At 45.3% G+C, this 22,935-nt stretch overlaps 1 protein-coding gene across 5 annotated transcripts in view; it reads right to left on the bottom strand.

Moving 5' to 3' along the window:
- The window catches only part of LOC118771788 (synaptotagmin-1-like), a 186,969-nt gene that overhangs the window by 59,765 nt on the left and 104,269 nt on the right, over positions 1 to 22,935 (bottom strand). The gene's annotated exons all lie outside the window — the stretch shown is intronic.

The raw sequence follows: 22,935 nt of genomic DNA, 5'->3' as shown, positions 1-22,935 counted from the left end.
TTTCAATACTGAGAAAGCTCTCTGATGCTGAGGCCCAGGAAACATAAGCCAACTTCCATCACACCGCTGCCATGACATCACAGACAGATGATGCCTTGAGTGAGTGACAGCCACTGACAACCTGGAAATCCATCCAATGACAATCTAATACAGAATCAAACGGTGAAATAATTCATGTGTAAAGGGTCTCAACTGGAAATTAGTGTGTTGAACCATGACATAACTGTACAGACAAAACAAGCCTCCATATTTCGCTGGGAGGCAACAACAGTACTGAAAATTATGCTTTTGCAAATCTAATGCTGTAAACCAGATTATAAACAGTGGGTCATTAAACTGGAGATGCAAATTAATAATCTACTGTCTCAACGGTGCTTTTGGTGGAGAGCAAGCATGGGGCTAATTGCATGATGTCTTATTTTTTTTCCCCACACTCTTGCTAATTACAAACTTATAATGACATGTATCAATTAAGAATGATCGTTAAGACAAATGGCAAAGACATTTAGGCAAAATACTGCTTTATTTTTATTGCTGGTGTGCTAATTATGATCATTAAGATCACTAGCTGAATGTGAATCACTGAGATCATATGAAAAGGAGATTTTATCATCATGCAAGAAATAAACAAGGCTGTTTATTGAGTCTAAAGCTTAGAGATATGTACAGTAAACATTAATAAATTAAATAATTGAAACATGCACACAGTATGCAATGTGTATTAAGTTGAAAATACTTCTAAACCCATTATAATAAAATACTTACGAAACACTTCAAACAAAAACTATTGGTGCATGAGCATATAATATAACCAAGACATTTCTTACAGCTAACACAAGGTCCTGAATAGACAAAATCATGATTCAAATTTGAAGGTGAACCCGGGACCAGATGACAGCCCAATTACTGCATCAAATTTTGCACAAGCTTGTTTACTGTAGGGTGCTGGGAGCCCAGACTGTCGGCTCCACGCAGGAATAGGTCTCACAGCAGCCTACTCTGTGCCTCTCAGGAACAGGTCACAACCTTATACTTAGTTAAAGTTCAGAGTAGATGCTCCCCGTTGTGAGATTCCTCACAGTGCAATTAGAGGACAATTACAGGCCCCTTCACTGCCTACTACATGGGAGACCTGCAGAGGGCAGTGTCTCTGAGTCATCATCCACCCACCTGCTACCTGAAGCCAAACTTTTGCACACACTACCCGCTGACAAAAAGAAAGAAAACGCAGACACACACGGACGAACCCACACGCGTGCACGCACACACTCTAATACCATGCAAAGCACACATAGAGTGTGTTGGGCATATTTTTCACTACTTTTGTACCTTTGTGAGGGTATAAAAATATGCTAGAGGAAGATGTAAAACTACAGACATTATTAGTGTCACTGAACAAGGGAATTGCAAGGCAGACCAATAATAAAAGAAGGGAATTCAGCTATACCATTTACTTCTCCCGTTGGTCAATTTATGGTTTATATTGACCGGGAAAAAAAGCTTGACAGAGGAAACAGGAATGAGCACTTTTTTAATTAATTACACACACCTGAATGTCATTTGGAACTTCCAAATGGTGGAATTTGCCAAGGTGAGCCCAGGTGTACTGCTATGATAGCTTGCAGCTTCAGTACACAGATGAGGGAGATGCTGAAAGAGATTTCCATTATTCCTGTAGGGCTCCTCTGCAGTAAGGCTATTTCCAATTTAATTGAATCCCAGTTGGTCTTACCTCGGGCACCGGCTATAAGCGCATGTTCCTATAAAAAAAAGTCTCTATCTGATTAGAATGAGAGCAGGCGCTCTGGCAAACCAACAAACAAGACCCAAACTCTCAGCGGCTGAACAAACCCAGTGGACAGTGGTAGTCCTTAAATCTGAGGGAGAGAAATCGATTGTGACAAACACACACGAGAAGAAGGGAGAAAAGCACTTCCTCCTCTCTGGAAAGATAAAGGAGAGGATCTCAACAGGATGCTTGGGCTCCAGCTTTGAAAGGAAGAATATACCTGCTTCCCATCCCTCTCTCAGAGCTCTTACTCCATTCCTTCTAGAGAGGTGTAAACCAACTGACTGGTTGGGCTGCTGGAGCCTTGACCTTGTTTTCCGACCACTCCGCCTCACACTTTTCCCCCTCTCTCTCTCCCTCTCCCGTGTGTGTCTTCTGAGCAACACCCACACCCCAGCTCCCAACAACCAAGAGGTTGCCAATGACAGCATTCGCACTGCGTCATTGGATAGCGAAGGCCTTCATTCAACAGGGAGACCCCGACATTCCACCCTCAATAACCGCTGAATGGGAAACCCCTGTAGCCTGCAATATGTCCCTCCAGCCACCTGAGTCTCTGAAATCATGAACTGATAGATATTTGGTTCTATTTTACGGTTTATTTTTTTCTTGACGTTTCTGTGGTCACAGAATACCATTTCAAATACTTCCAAAATCAGCCAAGGATTCTATGGTGTTTCTTACTCCTATTAATATGCTCCTGTATAAAACACACTACAAAATATATATTTTGATTTGATTGATTTTTAAATTTCTGATTGATTGATTGATGTGTACAATTAGGTCAATACTGTCCATAAAACTGTGTCATAACAAGACCCATTAAATCACACATAACACTTCCCTCCTGCCTCCATTCTATTAAATTCACTAAGGAGATGCACGGTGTTAAACACGCAAGGCATATATTTCCTGAAAAGAAGAGAAGCAAATAAATACATGGCTGTTTTTTACAGACAGATGTCTAAAAGAGGAAAAAAAAAATAAAGTGTGACCAGTCATCGGGTTTCTCAATTCCTTTGCTGTATTCCAGTCCCACCAGAGTGATTTTGTAGTCAGCAGTAGTGCCAAAGTGGACACGAAATGCTTCAAAAGGGATGCAAACATCTATTTCAGCTCAGCCCTATCAGCGGGCTGTTTTCTCCCCCATTCATGGGAATGGGATTCATTACTGTTTTGACTACGTAACATCACACGTAAAACACAATTTTAGATCTATACTTGTATTTTCTGTTCAATCTGGCTCCAATTTTTCGGGTGAATAGGTCTAGTCTATTTCATAATAATGTGTGTCTCAGATGCATGACACCAAAAGGAAATGTCTGCCTTGGTTGTTTGACTGCAAAATAGAGGAAACCGTGTCAATTTGATAGTCAATCAAATCTCCGTGACTTTCAGAAGTGCTGAAATGATATTGCAAGTCATGTCACCCATCAACATTTCTATGTTTTTCTACCCTGGTTAAAGGCAGAATCCGGTTTCAGTGTAATGCTACACTTCAAACATTCATAAACCTTGCCAACTGAAAACTGTTATTGAAAAAAAAAGACTTCATTATTCACTTCACATTACTTGCTCACTTACGATGTAATGGGAAGAATAAATTGAAAGAAGAGTAATTTAAACTGAGAGGATAAATCTGAGCAGAGACAGGCTTGCTGTGTAAAAGCAAGGATAATTCCTCTGAAACCAACAATAATTTTGTCATGCAGAATCAATCCTGATAAACCTGTTACCAGGTAACACATGACATTCTCACAACTCTGTGAAGTTACTATGAGGCCACAGTAACTGATTCATAACCGCCAAATAAGAATAATCAGTGTTAAGTGAGTTTTCCCACTTTCATAACTGGACTGACCATGGGAGAGATTGCCATTGACATGGTTGAAAATTTTAAGCTAGAATCTATAAATGCATATGTATGAATCAATAAACCTCTGAAGAACCACTTGGTATCTGGCACTCCATCAGAGATTGGTGGGATCTGAATACCACAGTCATGATTTACAAGAGATCACATTTCTAAAGCCAACACATTGAGATATGAACAAAAAAGGCACTAATGAATGAGTTAGCTGTTGTCAAGGATAAAGACCTTAGAGGATGAACTTCTTGAAAATGTCCAGGCAAGAAAGCCCCTAATTAAAATATCAAGGCAATGCAATAACTCTGAGCATTGCAAGGAGGTAAAAATACAGAAAAGGGAGGCTGACAGAGAAATAAGCAGGGGAATATAGTGTGTGTGAGAGAGAGAAGAGAACCAGTTTCAAAATTAAAAATCAAAAATCCAGAAATAGTACTACTTCCCGCACCCTCAGCAAATGCTTTAAACCTTGAGTCCTGACAGTGCGCTCACCTATCACCTGCCTTTATGCTCAATATTCAGAGGTACTCAATCGGCAGCCATTGCAATAGGGCCCTCAAGAACAGTCATTCGTCAAAGGGAGAGGCTTTAGGCTGCGGAAGGTCCTTTTACCCCTGCAAACACTGCCTGTGCATAACATCTGTGGGCTACACCCACATGGTCTGAGTAGGCTATGTGTACCCAAAACCCAGTTCAGAACAGAGCGGAGCGAAGCAGCTAGCATATAAAAAGAATCCCATTGTATTTCATCCCAAGTCTCACCGAAGCAACAGGGTGATAGTATTGTAGTAGTGCTAGTAATAGTATTGACCTAAGGATGCAACAGGGTGAGCCATTGGGGTCATAACGGTGTACATCAATGCAGAAAAGTGCCTGCTTAAATTGATCTGGGGACGAATGCTATTATGCTAAAACTCTTTTTTTCCATGTCAGGTTGACTGCCTTGAACCCCTGTGCAGGGACGTTCACTTTGAAATCCCCTGGTTCTTGTGAGCATAATCCAGTAGATTTTCAGTTTCCTCTGACTAATGTATACAAGCAATTTATCCTGATCTTGGGATGAAACTGTTTAGGAGCAAAATGCATGTTTTTCTGCACTTACACACCAACCTTTTGGGAATTACGGAAATGTTACCTATTTAGACTAACTGAATGATAGACTACATCCATTAAAAACATACTGTACACTATACATACATACTGAGTGTAGCTGTCTTTAGCCTGCAGCCATTCATGTGCTTGTGTAACGTTTAAATTGCTAAGCAATTAAAACTTACGTCATGTTGTTTTCGTCCAACTCTACACTGATATAGATTTACATTTATTTCAGTTAAATGCGTCTCCACTTGAGCAATTAAAAAAACCATAGGCAGCCCGGAGAAGACTGGATGAGAGCATCTACTAAATGACTAAATGTTAATGTATGTAGGCAATGCGAGAAGGTCAAGGGTCAAAGAAAGTAAGGTACACAGGAAATGAAGTAGAAACAGAGGAGCTCTGTACTGTGGTCGTATTTACGATCATCACTGGATTTCATACTTTACTGAAATCTCTGAATACTCCTCCTGTGTTTGATCACCTTTATTACCTCCAAACATCTGTACCTGATAAGCCTCTACTGAGTGATCCCGAAGTAGGAAAGGCGCAGTTCACGTAAACAGCGAAAGCGACTGTAAAACCAACTGCCGCAAACCTGCACAGGTGAATATAGGAACAGACAGAGCCGAAATGAGTATGCATGGAGCTCTGTTATTAATAATGACAGCCTGTGATGCTGAGAGCCAAACCATGCTCCAGCGTTATCACCAATAATAGCTCTCTTTAAGCGCAATGTCATGGTAGTCAATTTCATTTACCACGGTCTGTTTAACCACTGAGGAGTAAAAACAATTAGAGAGTCCCGCTGCAAACCTGAGTTTGGGAGCTGGGAGGATGGACTGAATTTCTACCAGTCGCTCAATATGTTTTCCTTTGCTTCTGAAGAGTGGGTAACCCTCTTTAAATTGGCGCTGTGCTTGGCTGACATTTGGAGAGAGAGCGCACCTGTGTGTGTCTTCAGACTGTGGTAGAGGTTTTATCCTGAGAAAGGAGCCGTTCTCACTCACTCTGGCCCAGACAGCTACAGCCGAGATAAGAGATCTGAGAGAGAGACTCTCACAATGTTGATGAGAAGTTATTGCGCTGTTATTGGGATGGCAGCAGGATTAGAGAAATGTTATAAGAAAGGGGGGGGGTGCTGAGGGACTGCTTCACCTGCTCAGAACAGTCTCATGGTAACGAGGCCTCAGTTCTGAAAAACTGGAAGCTACAAGAACTGGAAGAAAAAAAAATCAAACCGGCGGCTTCAGAAATATGTGATTAGGGAGAGCTTTCCACAAATTTGCATGCTAACAGATGAGTAAGGCCAGGAGGCGAAGGGCAGTTAGCACAGGAGAGAGAGAAACACTGCAAAAAAAAAAAAGGATGATCACCTCTTTTGTGCCTCATTGATATCAGATTTATTTAAATGGGAGCTTGGGCCCTGGGCTCTCAGAAGACTGCTGAAGTGGGGGAAACACAATCGGAATACAAACAAGCTTCGGTTAATTCCCCACAATGGAGAAACAGAAACACAGTGATGGCCTACATTCAGAGAGCGATAACTCACCCGTGACACAGACCGAGTATGGGGAGCCGAACTTCAAACGGACTGTGGGTTATATATTGGCTGAAGACGCTGCGTCCACCGGGCGAGAGAGAGAAAAAAATAATTGCTATTTGATTCCGATTAGGAAAGCCAATACAAGAACACCTCTCCAGACCTGATGCATTTCGCAGGCCCCTGGAACAAAGTGTTTACTTCCTTAGCTCAGCGTCCAAAGCGTACTGTTTGAGGACCCACTGCAGAGGCAGAACAGCACACACGTGAAAAGTCCCTTTGCCCTGCATCAGGTGCTTTGGGTCTTGGCTCACTCGCCATGGTGTAAGCTTCACGATCACCCGGCTCCCTTCGACTTTGTCCTGAACGGCTCGCGCTCTCTCTGTCCCCCTGCCCACCCCCCCACCCCCACTATTGCCCTTTTCCCAGATGCTGCCATTTGCCACGTCCTCCATAAATCTCCTCCTGGAAGAATCCCCATAAGTCACGCGGAGCAGCCCGGCACGCTCCGACCTTCCCCTGACCTTGGCAGTTCGGCAGCAGCCGCATCCAGTCTCTGACCCAGAGAGCTAAGCGCTCCGCGGAGGCCCACAGGTGATGACGCAGGAAAGAGCTGGGTAGATCTTACCCAAAGCGCTAATCTGAGCCTCAGAGCTAACAACGTGGGCAGCTGAATGGTACAGGTAAACTCAAGCAGGGAATAAACCCACCACAACGTTAGCTGTGCTGGAAGTCGGTCTGGATAAAAGCGTCTGCTAAATGAATGTAATGCAGTGTAATAGTATTACTGGTTGGCAGAACCTGCAACATAGGTTTTTCCCACTACATAAACAGCATCACAGAATTCAAGGCAAGAATTTAACCTTACGATTTCGCAGGGCAGGGTGAGATTATTATCCCAACAGTGAAACGGACTGGGAATTCTGTGGTTTGCATTAGGGCTTGCGTTTCACAGCACGTTGGTCAAAGATTAGGTTTATCCAGTGTTTCTGTGGGCAAATGGACTTGCTTTAGGAACTACTGATTATTACTAAATGATTATTACTAAATCCCACTTCCCACATACATGAAGCAAACGAATATGCAAGAACTGATAGAATCAGATATCAACATTGGAAATCCATAGCTGTTTCAGTAAATGTCTTTGGCGGCCCATTACTGCAACAATTTTTGCAAGCGTTTCTTTGGCTCAGCAAATGTTCCCCCTGGCAAGTCTCTTAAAGGACCCTGCCGGGCTAGTTTTTAAGACACTGTTTTTAAAGCTTTCATTCCAATAAAAAGCACATCTAGTCCTCATCAAGTGCTGCTTTTTTTGTGAAGCCTAGGAGACTAATTCACAGAACTCAGTCTTCATTATGTTCCTGCAAACTGCAAACTGAGTGTAGCTCAGTCCCATAGAAGTCCATCAAGTACTTCCTGCTCTTTCTATCACATTACCATTGTAGCACCTTGAAAAATCATGGCCAGCAATCAACACATACTTAATTTGAGGTCAGAGTGCTGTGCCCCAGGGGACCCCCTGTCCTTCTTAGTGGGATTAGATCATACATCTACTCTGCTTCATGGACACAGGAGAGACAACCACATTTTCAGTATACGTACGATAAAGCAATGTAATAAGTCACTAACTAAATGATTAAAGTGTATATGCATGTTAAATATGCATAAAACTATTAATAAATAATACACGTTAATGCTGTAAATTGGCAGCATGGACTGGATTGGTGTGCTGCTCTGCAGCCCAGGAACACAGAGATGTTCCAGAAACAGGGAGTACTGCCTGGCATGAATGTTCAGAAATGGGGAAATCCAAATCTTTGAAAAGTGAGGGTTTCCCGTTTTTACTGCCCCACATCTGAGACACGCGTCTGCGCGTTTTACTTGTCAGTGTAATTTATGAATCCATCTTCCCCAAAGCGTTTTGGAGGTCCAAACTTAGTGACCCTTAGTGCTAGCATTGAAATAACACCTTTGGGGAAAAAGAAATAATAAAAAAAAAAAAAAGCCTGGTATTTACAGAGCTCAGCCCTCCTTCCACAATGGGAGCGTGGCTCTGACTGTCCTTTGTAGGTCACTGGAGAGATAACTCCGCTTTGTCTTCCTCCTACAGATAATCTAAATCAGTGTGTGTGAAAGTAGGCCTGCAAACGTGCATATTTCAGCCGGCGTGACAGGTCTGTATATTCTGGGGGTAGGTATTTGCCATGCTCGACACAATCCTATTCTGAATGGTTCTTTGCAGTAATAAGGTCATTTGTCTTGCACTAGCGGGGGGGGTGATCTATACATGTCACACCGGGCTGAAGATGGATATAATCGACAAGGTCTACACTCCTTAAAAAAAAAAGCATAAGGTAGCAGTGCTGCTGTGTCTTTTTTCACAAATCATGGTGATTTAAGGCTGATGAAAAGCAAATCATTGCAGCACATGTACCCCGAAACCAGGGGCACGGCTGCAGCTTGCGCTTGAGTTAGCTGGGTTGTTCCAGCTGCACCCCCATGCATGACTGTAATGCAATTTGATCGTATCTGAGTCTCTCTAATGAACTCGAAGTCTCCCTTCCAGCTCTTGGTAATATGGAACAAAACCTCTTCACAGTTTCCAAAATGCTGGTGCAGATGAGGGTTTATTACGTGGGACTGTAGTCTACAGTATTTTCAGGAAACTAAGGAGAACGATATTCGATTAAATACCTTCTGGGTTTCATCAAAACAGACAAAATCTAATTCACTGTGAGAGGATAAGAATAAGATTTCTTAAAGGCATCGCAAGACCTTCTACAGTGTTAAGTTTAGATCCCACTAGCACATTTATTCGCTCCTCTTGAGATTTTTTTATATTATATATATATATATAAAAATAAAAATCAGTCCACAGCATTAGAGAAGACTCAGAATGAGTGTTCAGGCTAAGCTATTATCTTGCTACAGTTGTCTCTCTGGCTGATATCATCATCCTTTCTCTAAGGAACAGCTACCTTTCATTTGTTAAATGCTTGCTGAAGCAGTTTTACACAACAGGACCAGGCTCGGCTGCTTTAGAACAACAAAGGATGTTTCCTGCGTGCGTGTGGCCAGAAAGTGAAATTCCTTTAAGTGTATAAATTTCCTAATTCTGCAGATTCATCCAAACTAGACTGATCATGTTTGCAAAAGCTATAGTGGGAATCCGATTATCATACAGATGAGGGTCGTCATGGAAACGAAGGATCTTACATGGTGCAAAGACTTTTTTTTTTATTACATACAAAATGTCCCTTCTCGTGCAAAAAATGTGGCAAATCTGAGTAAAATTCAAGGGAGTGAGAATACATTTGAATAACAAATGTGATTTTTGCTGCTGCTGCATCTCTATACAGAAGTTATTTTCAAAATGCAAGACCTTCATTACTAAAATTTCCCAACAAACCGTAACAGCTCCCAGCACAGATACTAAAATTGAGATTTATAAATCAGAAGGGGCGGGTGGCGGGTGAGGTCTTTTCTTGAAGGGCAAAACTGGTACACGTTGTCATGCTTCCTGTGAACTGTAGCTAAAGAGCTTAGATGCACTACAGGCAAAGAAAGTCAATTCCAAGTACAGACTACACTCTGTGTTAATCAGTGGTGTTTCAATGTCAGCCTTCCCGCAGAGCTGAATTGTGGTTATTATGAAGGAACTCCATATTTCAGCATTTTGCAAAGCTCTCATGAAGATCAGGAGCTGTGGGCTCATTGTCAGCAGATAACAAGGCCAATTCCAAGCCTGGGCCACGAGGCTCAGCTTGCTCTGGGAACAAGTTCACCTTGTTCCACAGCACTGTGTAACTTGACAGCGATCTGCAACCCCTGATCAGCACCACCATACATACTGGAGCTCAGCCATTGTGATGACCACACATCTCTGCAATGATGGAGCCCATTAAACTGAAACAAATTAAATCTAACAAATGGGGAAGAGCTGAAGCACTGGAAAAAAATACCATGATGTTATTATCTCTTGAAAATATTAATAATACATATTTATTTACGTATATATTTATATACGTAGTTTATACTTATAATATGAACACATAACAATTTACATTTACTCTTGTTTTATATCCCTAATTGAGGGGATAATTGGGGTACTATCCTCCAACACACTTGTACGGCAACAACAGCTTCTCATATTAGAAGTCCCACAGTGCACCGGGAGAATGCACCTCAAGTCTCAAGAACCTTGTTGCGGCGCATGTGCACACATATCGTCATGTCGGCTACTCAGACTGAGTTTTTCTGTTGCATTTTCCGCTTTAGCTCATTGATGTGAACCCTCGCTTTGCATGTAATCAATTACACACAGCCAGCTGTTGCTGATGCTCTCTCCCTTGCAGTGCAAGACTACAGCTTCTGTTTAGAAAGGTTCCCATTCTGCAGTGAAGTGATGTTAGAACAGCTTATATCAAGTTCTATAAATGTGGTCAGGGGAGTCTGATTAGTGCACTGACAGGAGCCGGGGACAGGCCATCTGCTTCTGCAGAGAAGAGCCCAGCAGAGCCACAGCTGTGTGCTCCAGAAAGGGGGAGGAGACAAGCCAGGCACTGTGTGGCACAGCCTTTAAGGACCTGGGCTTGTAACAGGGGATTGCAGGTTCAATTCCAAGAAAATTCCTCTCCCAGGTGACGGATATAACCTGAACTGTGGAAGTAATTCTCAGGCTAAATGATATTAAAAATGACATATACTGTAAAATCTGCCCCAAATGCCCATGCCTTTTCCTCATTTTGTCCCAATTTGGAATGATCAAGTATGTCATAGAAATGCCACCCATTACTCAGGTGGGTGCTGACAAACATGTGCTCTCCTCCAAAACAAGAGATACCAAGCACCGCTTCTTTACACAATGCAGTGCCCCAGTTTGGGCTTGCACATACATGAACAGGAGGTAGACATGTCATGCACAACTTTATACAGGTATTCTGGGGTGTCCCAGGGTGCCCCTGTTTGACACACCCACCCCTACATCCCCTAAGCTATGTTGTTCCGCTGCTGTGGGCTCCCTGTCATCGTTGGCTGATGACACAGCTGAGATCGAACCCAGGCTGCAGGGATCGGCCTGCATTTGAAACAAGTGCTTTTACCATGAGAACCGCTCGGGAGCCCCGAAGTTGTTTCAGTTTAAGTATGCATAAAAATTTGCACGTGTATTTTGGAGAAATGAGACAAGTACACACTGGAGGATAATGTTATTAAAGCTTCTCTTGAGGCCTGAAAAAATCATGGCTTCCCTTTTGCACCGCTAAATCTCTTTTCCAATTATGGGCGTACGGTACAAACATGGGAAATGCTGCAATGAGTTGATAAAACTACGTCACAGAAACCAAACTCTCAAAGCTTCAGTTAACGACTATGGATACTGTGTTTCCAACAACATCAACTTAGACGTAACCAAAGAAACAAGACAGTACTGAGTGTCTTTGATGATGCTGTCCTTTTTATAGATGTGTATTTTTGTATTTTCTTTCATACCTTTTTGTAGAAGGTATGAACAAACCCCTGCATACCTCAATTCTTGAGAAAATATTCATCCATAGTTGTTAATTGTTTTTCTAATCCAACTCTGTGAAAAGGAGAATTGCTTAGCAACATTACACAATATGCAGCCACCGTTGATGGACGTTTCCTGAAAATACTAATATTAAGGTAATTTCTGTCTTGTTTTACTTCTTTAAAGCTTGTTACAAGTGAGAGCAGCTACAGTTACTACAATCCTCCCTTTAATTGCTTTGAATGCAGGCATCTGGATGCGTTTCAGCTTTGGTCACCAACACCTTTTCAGTCTTTACTGAATCAAAAATATGAAATCGCGAAACTCCGTACACTGTTCTCTGGAATGCATTTGCTCATCACGCCAGAGTAATTGTTGTTAATATGTTGCATCTGTTTCTGATTTCAATGCTTTTGTAATCATGCATTATAAAATACCCTATATCAGATACCATGTAATGGCTGTAACGGTGATATCTTGATGTGGACCTGGTGCGAATGATATGAAGGTAGGTAACGGTAGTGTAATGTGATGTAATAAAAAATAAAAAATAAGTAAGAAAGCGATTCTCACAGCTGGAGCTGGAATGGCAGACACTCGTGCGTGGCGGGGGGTAGGTACGACAGGTACTGTCACTGCTCATTTCACAGGGCTTCTTCAGCCTCGCAGCTAACAGTATACGCACAAAGGAATCACAATCACACCATGACAGACTATCCTCTTCATATGAAATGATTACACTGTGCTATCGGAAAAACAGGAGACGGCAGAGTGCAGAATGCAAACATGCTGGCACGGCAGCGGGACATGAAAGTGTGTGGGGGGGGGGGGGGGTTGGGGGCTGGGGGGGGGGGTTGGGGGCTGGGGGGGTGGGGAGGGGAGGGAAGGGCTGCTTGTCTCCTCACAGGAGGGCAGAGCAGACTCACAGGCTGAACATGAATGGGGAGGGAGGGGGACGGCAGCCGTGTTCACTCCGGTTATGCTGACGGGGCGGCCCCCTGGTCCCACCGGGCCACTGTCGCGTGCGGAGAAACGTGATTCAGGGTCGTGCCACATCCTCCCCGGTGCGTCTGCCTCCCCCCCTCCCCTTGTGTGGAGCTCCCAGCAGGCTACCTACCTGCCCCTCTGCATACTCTACCCAGCTCTGCGTGCCCACACACACACACACACGCACACACACACACGCGCACGCACTCACACACGCACACACACCACACCACTACAGATGTCACACTCGCAGGCAAACTGGATAAGATGTGAAAGGTCTACAAAGAAACGCACAAGCACTCTGCACAAACGTGCGAGTAACGGGAGATGCATGCTGTCGAGAGCTTCTATTTATAGTGTGTGCGTGTGTTCCTGCATGCAGAAAACGCAGAATGCACTGCATACAGAAATGCACACAGAAAATGCATGCCTGCATGCCAGCAAGCACAGTAAAGGGACTATGAACGTGTCAATGCCAGAATCCTGACGTTTTTACCCGTTTCTATGGAAAAATGTTCTGTTCCTTAGATGTGCTATGATATTGAGATGGGAGCAGCTTCTTCCTCCATATAGTTAATGTTAAATCACTGCTGCCAACCAATGCTGCAAATAGTAATAGTAATAATAAAAACAATAATAATAATTATTATTATATTTTGTATAAAGTGTATTGTATTTTGAGTTTGCATTTTGATGGCAGCATTGCTTTACACAGAGAGGAGCACCGTGGAGGATCTGTCCTGCTGTTTCATGTTGCTGGGGGTGAGGGCTCAGTGTGTTTTAACAGCCATGTCCTCTGACGGCAGGGCAGCGCCCGCAGCAGGAGGGTCAAACTCCGGGGGTGTGGGCGCATGGTGGGGGAGCTGCCTGTGGTGCCAGTCAGTCTCTGTGTGACGGGCCAGAACGGACGGGTGGCCTGGACCCATGCTGGGCTGAGAGACGGGGGGACCGAGAGAGGGCCGGCGTCCAGGACTGTCACTCACTCCCACTGACAGGGAGCACAGCCACACACACACACACACGCACACACACACAGAAACTGACATACAGACGCAGACACAAACTGACACAAATACACAGAAATAGGCACACAGACACACAGCCACAGACACACACACACAATCTTACTAGCACAAACACACACACACACACACACACACACACACACACACACACACGGTGTCCATGAACACACACAAAAAAAGTCAGCCTACACCACAGGAGCATTTTGTAATGCATAATTACTGGTCTAATTACAAAAATGTATGCATTGATGAGATGACACAAACTGCGATAATTGGGTTAAGCTCAAACCATTACAGGCCATTCAGAACTGAGACGATGCCGTCCAGTTAGGTCAGGGAAGGAAAATTAATGCACGTCACTGCATTAATGCAAATCCCACACTGATGTTCCATTAAAAGACGCGGCTCTGTGCTCATTTGTGAGCTTGTCTCTTCGCTTTGCATAACATGCATTACCATCACAACCCTCAAACCATGGAGCTCCGCGCGCTGGTAGGATCACCGTGTACCAATTCATCAGACACCAAAATAGCCTTAATGGCTGGGACTGCTTGTACTGAAATGTTTAGAGTTTGCATATAGACAATGGAGTGAACAGTGAACAGGGCGCAGTATAAAGCAAAATCTCTTATTGTTCATCTGTCCCCCTTCCTCGTGCATGCCGGGTAATTTGCTTCTCCCAGGACTTTATGATGTCATGTGGTGAGAGCAGTGGGAGAGAGAAACAGAGATGATGAGAGACAGAGAAAATGTCTTTCCTTGGACTGCGGAACATCCATCTGCGTTTGGCACCTTTTGTGACATCACACGTTTATGACATCATTCACACCCTCCTGGCTGCATCACTGCAACACTAGCGGCCCAGACGGGGCGACGTCTGAGGTGAAAACACATTCTTGGCAGCCAAGGGGTAGTCCAGTGGTGGAAACAGTCCGATGCTTCCCTCAGCGAGAGTTGATTTTATCAAGCCGTTAATTTGGCTCAAGTTTTTTTTTCGTGAACAATGTGGCCAAAATCAGTCTCCATTTAGCAGAGGTGAAGGTGACGGAGCATGAATAATGGATGAAATTTATCTCCTCTTTCATGCCTTCAGTCTCTAATCACTCGGATCACCTCCCAGCTCTGCCGCACTTTTGAACAGATGAGGTGACTGGAAAGTGTTCTCAGACTTGGTCCCCCATAATTGCCAGGCTTGGAGAGTGGCACACTGGGTTTCATTTCAGTGGTTTGGGGTCTGCATCCTCAACTTCTTCCCATGTGAAACTTTTGTCGACTGGCTTTGGCTGCCCCCCGCCAGCCAAACATACTCCTCCTCTCTGAAAAATCTCCTCCATCGCTCAACACTGTGCCAAATCGCATAAAGCGCAGGGAAATTAGCATTTCACAGCCACGGAAAACCTATTGAGGACGCTTTCTGTCACACATCTGTTTCCTCGGCTCATTTTCTCTCATTCAGTATTAATAGGCCATTTCAGAAACCTTCATCAGTGCGTTTATCTTAAATGCCACAAAGCACCGACAGCCTCGCAAATATAGAATATGAGCTCAACCACTAACAGATGAAACATTAAAAAAAGTAAGAGACGGAAGAATCCTGAAGTGAAGACTTTGGATAGATAAACGTTTACAAAGGGGGTGCACATCAGAGTGGCAACGATTTGGCAGCTTGTAATCTTCCTCTGCTCCGAGCATGTCGATACATCAGGACCGAGACGGCCCCCCCAAAAAAATGACAAACGTTTAAAGATGTTTGCAGCTCTCACTTCATGTCGATAACAGAACAGCTCTTAAGATCTCAATCCGTCGGTGTTAAGAACAACCCTGGTGAGCGTGTTCAATCAGGCTGGATTTGTCGAAGGCAATGAGCCCAGAGGCCTTTGAGGATGATGCAACCGACCCATGTAAATGCACAGAGGGGCCGTACAAAAGAAACAAAAGCGCTGACTGCAATGGAGAGGTTTTTCTGGAACAATCACCCGGGCACACCTTTCTCTTGCAACATGATCTAGTGGCACAAAGGTCACCAATCAAAGTATTTCACCAATAGTGCTTAATAACAGGGCTGGAACTTGGGAAATGGCTCTCGATTTTTCCAGGAGGTAAATCAATTCTAATAAGAGTTTGCTTTGATAGTGTGCTCACCCCTCTGCGCACCTAACAGCTCATGTCACTTAAGAGTACGGTCTTCCGAGGCAACCTGACCACAGAGCATGCTACTACACTGCAATTCAAAAGGAGTGTGTGTAGTACCTGGGCGTGTGTGTGTGTGTGTGTGTGTAACAATGTGTGGCCCTCAAGTGGGTGGGGACCCAGAAGACTCCCCTTTGAAATCATGTTCCATCCAGAGTGTGGGCATTAGTGCTGCTTTAAGATCAGGGGAAGGGTAACACCAATGACAATGGAACCTGATCAGGTCGGACGAGAATAAGACAGTCAACAGGCCTTCATGCTGTGGGATGGGGAGGCAAGGTGGATGGGCCACGAGTTACACACCACTTCCCCGGGACGGCAGCTGTGGTTTACAGGGACATTTTTAATAAAAAAAAAAAAAAAACCCATCCGTTCTCTCGCAGGAACGGCGTGCACCGCATCTCCTCCTTTCCGTGTGCGTACACGCTGGTTCCGCCACAGAGCTGGCAAAGCCATGTCCGCTGATCACTGCTGATTAACCAGAGACAGAGGAGAGGGACTGAAAGGCTGAGTGCAGCCCCACAAGGGCTCCTGCACAAGGGGCTCTTCCAGCGCACACACCAGCGTCTGCTCTGCTGTCCTCAGCGTCAGTGCCCCCCTCCCCAACCGACCCCCCTGCCAAAAAAAAAAAAACAAAACACACACACACACACACAAGCAAACGTACAAACAGACAGCAGACTTTACGCTGCTTGTGAAAAGTTCAGACCGTAATTAGCCCGGGCATTATCATGCGGGCTGGGTTTCCGGCACAACCTGATGGGTTTCAACAAACAGGGGCGTGATTTACAGGGTGAATAATGACCCCCACCTCTGCACGGTGCATTTGGCAGAGCCAGTGGGGAGAAAGAGGGTAGCTGATGGCTGGGGGGGGGGATCAGGGATTAATGGATGAATATCTGCTCCAAGACAGCATGGCACCGGGTGAAACGACATGTGGTTGGCTGCCTGTGCGGGCACACATTATTAACAGGCCGTCGGTGCACAGTTATCCTATGCCTTCGCAATTATGTCAAACCCCACATGGAAATTGCTCTCTTCAGCTACGCTATGTTGTCTCAATTAGGTGACATGTGTACAGGCGTGCACTCGTAGAGCAGGTGGGTCCATTGTCTGTCCGCCACAGACAAGGCTTGTGGGGAGATCTCTTCCTCATGCAATTAGCGATGCGCTGTTTCCCATCAGGCCCGTCATGTGTAGAGTTCGGCCAATATCATTAACATTTTGAATTATTATTATCGGTCATTGTTGTCTTCAGAGAGGGGGGCATGTATGTGCTTGATGTTTGCACTAGGAAGGAGATTCAAAGCAATGGATATGATAGATAAGGTCTGAGTGTGTGTGTGTGCGTGTGTGTGTGTGTGTGCGTGGTTTCCAATGCCATTGTTCTTCCTGGCTGAGATTTTGAGCCTTTGGACCATTAACCTTGTGTTTAATTACTGCAATTATCACAAAGCCCTATGGACGGAACTGTTATACCACACTGTATCCGGATTTTAAAAATAACCCACAAAGAGCTAAAATCATGTACCATTTCATTCTTTTCCCCCAATAGCAATGTTTTTCTTTGAAAATATTACAATGTACTGTGGTTGAGCACACCAGATTGATCCATTGGCCTGGTAATATCAGATAGACGCTGAAAACACTTACAATACAATTACCCAAACCTTTCTCCATGCATCGGCAGCGGCGCACTTCAAATGATACAATACATCTGAATCACTGATAAATTACTCTGCTGCATGAATCACACATCTGGTGCATAGCTGTCAGGTAGAACGCGGAGCTCAATCAATACGGGCCATTGACAGTCCCATAATGAGTCATACATTCAATCCAGTTCCAGTCAAACCGGGTTTATAACAATGATTCAAAGTATGCAGTATTTTGCACTGGTTGCTGTGTGTTTGACTGTGTGGGCTCAGTTTTGCAGTTTATTTTGCATGTAGTATCATTATGCGTTTTGGATTCTGTGATCGAGTGACTGATGTATGGTGGAATACTTGTGCAACCTGACTAGACAAGGGAAGCCAAGTTGTGGTAGGGCTTGAATAGTGTTATGTTCACACTCACTAGTCTTGGAGTGTTGTTAGCCTGGTCTGACACTGTCGCTTATTCATCTTGAATGGATTCACTTCTGTTCTTTTGTGCTGGAAGTTGCTCTGGATAAGAGTATCTGCTAAGTGAACGTAATGTAATGTAATGTAATGTTTTGCTTGCTGTCCACTGCGATGCACATGGGCTGCTAGTGCAGAACTGGCTGAGCTTGAAGACGGCTGCTTCATACGTGAGTGTGTCCCATGAGACACAGAGTAAGCGTGACTAATGTGACCCACGTGGCCTGATGACATGTTTTACATTGGAAACCTGCCAATCACACCGAGTCATGCTGGACTCCAGGACTGCACATAGTATCAGCTGTAATCTCTGAGCTAAAAACACCACACACACACACACACACACACACACGCGCGCGCGCACGCGCACACACAAAACCAAAAAATGTAGGGTGAGCCGATTACATAACATGTAACTGGCCTCTTACCACAGTTTACCAACAGCTGACTGCTCCCAGGGAAAATAAAAACAATTGAGTGCAGTAATCACAGTCCATCTAAAGCCGCAGAGCTGTGATCCTCCTAGCGTGGCTTCAGATTGGTCCCCAAATCAGGCCAGGCCGATGCCGGACCTCTCAGATCGCAGCATAATCACCTCTCCTGGCTGCAGCTTATAGGCGCCACACAGTGAGCTGGGAGACGTGACAGAACAGGCTAAAATCCAGAAGTGTATAGTGATTTTTCTATGCTATCGGCCTAAAGAGATAAGCGTGATGCACACCGCTGTGGATGACCTCTCCACTCAGAGCAAGGCCGTGGCGGGTTTATCCTCACACTCATCTGTGGGTTTGTGTCCTGCCGGAGGCTGCACTCATGAGAGGGTCTCACTTCCTGAGGTGGCCATCACTCAGACTCAACCTCAATCTCTGTCACAGCTTGTCAGGGAATAAAGTATGTGCATCATGTGCACATTACTGTCATGTAACTATGTTGTTCTTATGGTCAATTGTTAGGCACTATATGTACACTAAAATTACTGCAACATGTATTTTTTTCCAGCACAGTTTCTTAACTTTATGCCAAAATGCTATATGCTGATATGTGATATGTACTCATGCTTGTGTTATTGACTTTGCTGTTGTGATATGATTTGAGTACATCTCAAATACACAAGAAGCCTCAAAATATACTGAGCCATGCACACAGAGGGTGACAGCCACCAGCTCTGGCCAAAGTGAGGAAGGTAATCTCACTCTTATACACACACACACACACACACACACACACACACCAGCAAAGCTGCCTGGCACCGCTTGCACTGAGGGTACTGAGCGTCACCCAAATCCCACGGAAACGACGGCCAGTTTCCAAGAGAGAGCAGGTGCAGAAACGCGTCTCAATCCTAAACGGAACGCCCGGCGCTGTCCAGCAGAGGGAGGTGCTGAAAGTCCCCTCTCTGCCCACGCCGCCGGCGCTGTCCAAGGCCAGGAGGCGCCGAGAGCCTCTGGCTGGAGCAGTCGCGCAGCCGCAGCTCTTGGGTGTGTCAGTGCTTGCCTGTCTTGTTTGCTTTGGAGCTGTCAGACGCCACGGCCTCGTCTGTAACAGAGGCGACGCTGCGGCGCGAGAGAACAAACAGCATGAGGAGCGCCCGCGTTCTGTGCTCCTCCTCAGATCCTCACGCTCAAACTGGTGGCAAAACCAGCCCTGGCATGTTAAAAGACTGTTGTTTTGACAAAAATATAACTTATTATTCTTTACTTTAAAAAAAAAAAATCTTTTTTCTTTTTACAAAATAAAATGTGCAAAACCATTTTAGAAACCCGCTCCACATTCAACAGCAGCTGCCACACTGTATTAAATTATTTGTGTGACAGCATGTCAGCACGTTCGCCTTTATGGCAAACAGAGAAATGATTCAATGGAAACGAACCCAGAGTCACACAACCTCCTCATTCGCCAATGACATTTCCCTCTAAGATTAAAAAAAAAGAGGTAAAGGGGGCCAATCAGACGTCCAGGTTGCTGTGAGTCACGGCAGCACTGGAGCGTAATAAAGCGCCTGTGCTCTTGTGAACAGAACGTCCATCCGAGTGACAGGCTGATTAGCTGGGTGGAGTGGGTGGACACGGTCCACTCCCTTTGGCCACGGGGCCAGCAGCAGTCAAAGGATGAACGGAGACTTAAACTGATTAAAAGGATGAGAAAGGCCACCCACACTCTCTGCATATGGAGTCACAGCAAGCCCCAGCGCCATCAGATAACTGCACAGAGGCTGTATCTCGTGGTTTCACACCTCCCAGACCATACTCTCCGCTGCCCTGTTATTCCAGGCTACTGAGTCTCTGCAATGCTGCACCCACACCACTAAAATCTGGGGAGCAGCTGAGTGTGCTTGCTTCCCACTCCATAGAGGTGGCTCAGGTGACTATGAGTCTGTGTTATCACATGCAGATGTTGCAGCTTGCACCTCGTTCCACAGTGTGCGCAAACGAATTCCGTTTGTGTCAGAGGAGTCCTGCGTAGCAGCTGACAGTGCCACGCATTAACTATTGATGCACTGGGAGATGGAGAGCTGTCTACACTGCAGCAGCTGGGTGTAAACACAGCCGCTCTGAACAGGCTGTGTCCTTCTCTCTCCAGCACATACGCCTGCCTCAAAGATGGCAAATGACGCCCTGTGGTCCTGACTGACAGGCACTCAGCACACGTCATGTATTAGAATTAACAGCGCAGCTCTGTTGTGACATCACAAACGTGTGGGTTCTTACACGGGTGATCTCTGTACGTCTGTGACTGCTGTGCGTGAGACAAAGGCGACTCTTACTGCTGGCCCCGAGCACAGCTGACACGGTTAAAATGTGGAGTCAAAATCGCTTCCACGTTACAGTTATGGTGATGAATAAAACATTGAGGCTTCAGGAATAGAACGGAGGGAAAAGGTCTAGCAAAATGAAATAAAATCAAAATTCAACTGATTTACATGGAAAAAGAAACACTGGCTTTCAATTTGCTTTGAATGAATAATGTGGGTTGAGGACCAAACAGGACAGGAATGTTAAAAACTGAACGACGACTACCCTTCCATCTTTCATATTCCCAAATGAGGACACAGCTGTGAGCATGCTCTGATTTTACACATTACTTATTTCTGTTAAAGCAGATATTAGACAGGAATTGAGGAGGGGGGGGGGGGGTGTCAGTGGGTGAGATCAGTCTAGCGTTATATCCAAAACTAGAAAATTAAAAGGGGAAAAAAAAAACTGAATTCCCTTCCTGAGCCTGCTTCCAGCGGGCAGAGTTAATACTGTCAGGCAGAGGCAGAGAATAGGCAGAGAGTGCAGTGATTTGATTACTCCGTAAGTCATGACTAAATGACTGCACTGGCGGCATTTCTCTTCCAGCTGACATCAGGTTACTGGGAGGAAACCACTCCCGAGTGGGGGCGGAGGCCAGCCGTCGCAGAACGCACGTCATCCGCCGAGCTTGTAAACAAGCGGCTCCGGTCCCGCGTTCGCGCTAACGCTAAGCCACGTTCGTGGAACGTCTTCTCCCAGGGGGAGAGGCGCTACTGCTTTGGATGCTCTGAGCCCTAAACCTGGCAAGCTGCTCTCTGCCTCCATCTGAACGCAGCAGCACGCCTGCTCCTCCCGTATCTATAATACCAGCCATTCTGCTGACTTTAGCACATCCAGCGGGGTCACATATACACGTACACCGATACACACACACCTATCCCACACACACATGATCACACACCCCTATCCACACACATACACACTCATCCCCACACACGCACACACACACACCCATCCCCACACACACGCACACACACACACACACATGCAAACACACACACACACCCACCCATCCCCACACACACATGCGCACACGCACACGCAAACACACACACACACCCATCCCCACACACACACACCTATCCTACACACACACACACTCACACACACACACGCAAACACACACACACACCCATCCCCACACACACACACACCTATCCTACACACACACACACACACACATGCACACGCACACATGCACACACACACCTATCCACACACACCAACTTTGAAGGACCAAGCAGAAAAGATGCTGGCACACCTCTTTCAGCACAAGGAGTACGGCAGAGACAAGACCCTTCCTTCAACTTCAGAGAAGTGCTCCCTGAGCTGATCTAAACAGGATCTGCCACAACAGCATTAAATACCCCAGACAGGGGGAATGGAATTACAGTTAGCTTTATTACTTGCTCTCCAGATTCATCCTGCCGAGCCTGTCTGAAGAGAGGATTTTTGGTTGCACTTCTCAGAGTTGTTTTTCTCACCCTGCCAGTGTCAAACAGAATGTGCCACTGTGGGCTGACAGGAGGCACGATGTCCCCTGATGCCTGCCATTAAAGCGGAGACACAATCGAAACTGCTGCCGCCTGGCCGTGCAGGCTACTACGCTCACTCTCTCACACACATGCTCACTCACGCACACACACACACACACACACACACACACACACACACACACACACACACACACTCACTCACACACACACTCACTCACTCACTCACTCACTCACTCACTCACTCACACGCACTCACTCACACTCACACACACACACACACACATAGCACAAACATGCACACGTGCACGTGTGAGCACACACAAACACACACTGCCCACGCAAACAATAAACCTCACATTCCACTCGGTGTATGTAAGCAAGCCAACAGCAGGAAAGCCAGAAAGACACGAAAGCTTTCTTGGAAGGAAAGCTATCCTACAGTACTTGCTAAGGAAGAGTAATTCTCATCTCCACAGTGAGTAAGATGAGATGCCTTGAAGGGGATCATCTGGGCATAAA

Source organism: Megalops cyprinoides, chromosome 25, assembly GCF_013368585.1.
Source record: "Megalops cyprinoides isolate fMegCyp1 chromosome 25, fMegCyp1.pri, whole genome shotgun sequence".
In the NCBI taxonomy this organism is placed as follows: Eukaryota; Metazoa; Chordata; class Actinopteri; order Elopiformes; family Megalopidae; genus Megalops; species Megalops cyprinoides.
The sequence above is the reverse complement of the archived record's forward strand: the minus strand, read 5'-3'. Positions and strand labels throughout refer to the sequence as shown.